This window comes from Galeopterus variegatus, unplaced genomic scaffold (genome assembly GCF_000696425.1).
Source record: "Galeopterus variegatus unplaced genomic scaffold, G_variegatus-3.0.2 Scaffold3178, whole genome shotgun sequence".
NCBI lineage: Eukaryota > Metazoa > Chordata > Mammalia > Dermoptera > Cynocephalidae > Galeopterus > Galeopterus variegatus.
Genome location: NW_007729289.1, coordinates 194,602 through 198,368, shown reverse-complemented (window position 1 = coordinate 198,368; position 3,767 = coordinate 194,602).

Genomic DNA, 3,767 nt, shown 5'->3' with positions numbered 1-3,767 from the left:
CATTGCATGGTGATGTTGGAGAGCTTTAGAATTTTCCAGGGAGTCTCTGATGACACCAGGGTGAATAATCTCAGTTCTCAGCTTTTTCAGGGGAAATTTTGCTAGACTAGAGCAATTACAGGCCCCAAACATTTATATCAGGAATGAAGAATGTGATTGTGTCTGTGACTTCATAGGGGGTTTGGGGATCATTGCCCCCGGTAGCAGTTGGGTGAGAATGAGGGTGAGCTAGTTGTGTGTTCACAAATGTGGGGGTGTGGTATGCATGCTCCCCACAATCTCAGATCTGCAGGCCCAGGCACATTACAGGGGAGGGGCACGAGGGAGTTCTGCTGCCACCCTCCAGTGTCCAGGGGTCCCCTTGGGTTTCACGGTTATACTGGGGTACTTACTAGGGGGTCTAACAGAGGCAGAGAGAAGGCCCAGACAGGGTGGTGCTGCCAAAGGATTGGGGGTAGAGAAAGGGCTGGTCCTTCCTCTGCAAACACTGAACCATCCCCTGGGCTTAGGTGCTGGGATGTGGCTGGCATCCCTTCACAATTCCCCTGGAGGGCCAATCCAGAAAAACCCCAAATGCCCATTGAAACCAGAATCTAAATCATTTGCAGAGAAAGGGAAGACCTACTGTGGGCTCAGGAGTCTTGAAGCCCAGCTGGGTAACCCTGGGCAAGTGTCTTAACTTCTCTGAGCCCACTTCCTAATATCTATCTTTCAGGAGCTCTTCACTTCTTGTGTATTACACATGGATTCCTCTGGCAGGCTGGTGAAGCCCATGGACCCCTTCTCAAAATAAGATTTTAAATGCATATGATAAAATACATGGGATTAGAAAAAAACCCAACCATATCTAGCCCAAGTGTTTATTGACAAATGAACGGATAAACAAAATGTGGTATAGATAAACAATGGAATATTATTCAGCCTTAAAAAAGAAAGAAATTCTGACACATGCTACAACGTGGATGAAACTTGAGGACATTATGCTAAGTGAAGTAAGCCAGTCACAAAGGACAAATTCTGTGTGATTCCACTTATCTGAAGTACCTAGATTAGTCAAATTCATAGAGACAGAAAGTAGAATGGTAGTTGCCAGAGGCTGGAGAGAGGGGGAAGGGGAGTTAGTGTTTAATGGGGACAGAGTTTCAGTTTTATGCAATGAAAAAAGTTCTAGAGGTGGATGGTGGTGACGGCTGCACAACAATGTGAATGTACTTAATGCCACTGAACTGTGCACTTAAAAATGGTTAAGATGGTAAACTCTATATTCTCTCTCTCTCTCTCTCTCTCTCATACACACACACACACACGCCCACACACACAATTTAGAAAGCCCTACACCAAACCTAACAGTGGTTGCCGTGGGGAGGGGGGTGACTGGGGGCCAGTGCAGATAAGGAGGCCTGTCACATATTACTCCCTATGCTTCTGTATGGCAGCAGGTGGGTTCACTACCTTAATTCAAAAGTAGTGATGAGTGTAAAAGGTATCTGGAGTTCTCTGTTACAACTGTCATGTGATATGACAACATTTGGGATTTCTATTGGGGATAGTCTCAGAGCCACAATAATGCTGTGGCTTCTTGGCTACATTCATAATAGAAGCAAACGCTAAATTTTAGTTAGAAGTCAGTGAAAATAAGGATATAATTTTTCCCCATCCAAGTTCAAGAACCCCTTGAATTCCATACATGTACACTTGGTGGTGGACCCCAGGTACACGCTCCTAACTTACCTGCTCCTCGTCAAGTGTGACTTAGCACCCTCTCCAACTCAGAAAAAGCACCCAGAAATGGCAGTTCTAAGCAGCAGAAAAACTGACTGCCCAGCTCCGAGGGCAAGGGTGGTTAAAGATTTGCATTCTGTTCTAAGAGAGGGAACTCCCTCCCTAGAATGGTTTAAATCTTTGCTAATAGAGCAAAGAAGAAAATTGTGTTTCTCTGTCACGGTGCGTGGACCATTCATTTCCTGCTTCCCAGGCCAAAAAGTGTCTAGTTGCTTTGTGTGTTTTGTGACTGACTAATCGGGTAGACCTTCAACAAGCCTGGTAATCACTAAGTTAAATGTTGGTTTCCTCAGAAATAATGGCGCCAAATCTCAGAGATGGGCAAGCTTAAAATGCCTGGGAAGCTTGGCAATTGGAGTTAATATTTTTATTAATATTTGACTTCTAAGTATCAAAGGAGACTACTGAGTGGGTCAGTGGTTTCTGCTGTTGAAAAACCGGCTGAGTGGGTATAACAGCCCTTTGTTTAAAAAGGATTTTGCAATTGCTCATTTGCAAGAGAGGGAGGGTGTTAAATAAAACCGTGGTGAAAACTGTGCGGGGGCTGCGATTGGCCGCTTCCCAGGGCTTCCAGTCTACTGAGTGAAGGCAGTTTCAAAAATGTGACTTTTCCCAAATGGAGACATGAAAGTTCAGCTCAGCTGAAAAGACCCCAAGGAAATTGCCTCCTCTAAGAATATTCAAGACAGGAGCCTTTACTCTGTGTGTAGGGTGTGTGTGTTTCTAGGAGTGTGTGCAAGGGCACGTGTGTAAGGATTTGGATGGGGGGGTGGGGTGTGCACTAAGTTTAAGGGCATGTGTAAAGATGTGTGTGGCTGGTGTGATGGGTGTGCATGGGTGGGGTGGGCATGGAGTTTAGGTTGTCAAAATAGGGAAGAACACCTGCTTTTCAATTCCCGCTTCCTCTTCTCTTTTTAAGGTTTAAACAGGAGCTTGGGGGTGGTCCTTGCAGGTTCTCTTGAGTGAGTTGTGTACCAAAGACGTTTGCCCTGGCCTTGGCATTCCTGTGTGAGGCCTTAGGACGGGGGCTAGGGCACCCAGGCCTCCTCCAGCGTGCCTCGAGAGTCCCTGCGAAGGTTTAACCAGCTGCATGTTCTGCTTGCTTGCTTCTGTTTGGTGCAAAGAGGGCCTTCATCTGTGTGTGACAACCAGCTTTTTTACACAACACTGGGGCCTGAATTCCAACTTTGTGTCTTCTCAGGTGGCTCAAGATAGATCTGGAACAAAATGGGATTATAGGAAAAGTTGATCCATAGAAGGATGAGTTAAAAAGAGAAACAATTTAAAATGAATGGAGTGATAAATTAATAGTCTAAGTAGGATCTAGGTGGTGGGTATATGAGGGTTTATTGTACACTTCTAATTTTTCTGTATGTTTGAAAGTTTCCATAACAAAATGCTGGGGAAGGGAAGAGATCCAATCAAAAAAAGGAAGTTCCCCAAATTTTTAGGTAGCTGGGATAATTTTCTTCTAGTTCAGTTAAAAAAAAAGTTCCAAAAATGATTAACGAAATTAATTGGATTCTGAGAATGCAGTGGAGATGTACGTCCCTGACCTTTAAATTCTGCCACAGTCTTACTTGCTGTGAGTGGGCAAAGCAGGATGGTGGCTGTCGTAGATGGAATTGTGTCCCTCAAAAAGATATGTTCAACCCCCCAGCACCTATGAATGCTACCTTATTTGGAAATAGAGTCTTCGCTGGTATAATTAAGATGAGGGGCCGGCCCGTGGCTCACTCAGGAGAGTGTGGTGCTGATAACACCAAGGCCACGGGTTTGGATCCCATATAGGGATGGCCGGTTCGCTCACTGGCTGAGCGTGGTGCTGACAACACCAAGTCAAGGGTTAAGATCCCCTTACCGGTCATCTTTATTAAAAAAAAAAAAAAAAAAGATGAGGTCACACTGGATTAGGGTGGGCCCTAATCCAATGACTGGTGTCCTTACAAGAGGGAAATTTAGACAGAGAGCCACAGAGGGAGAAT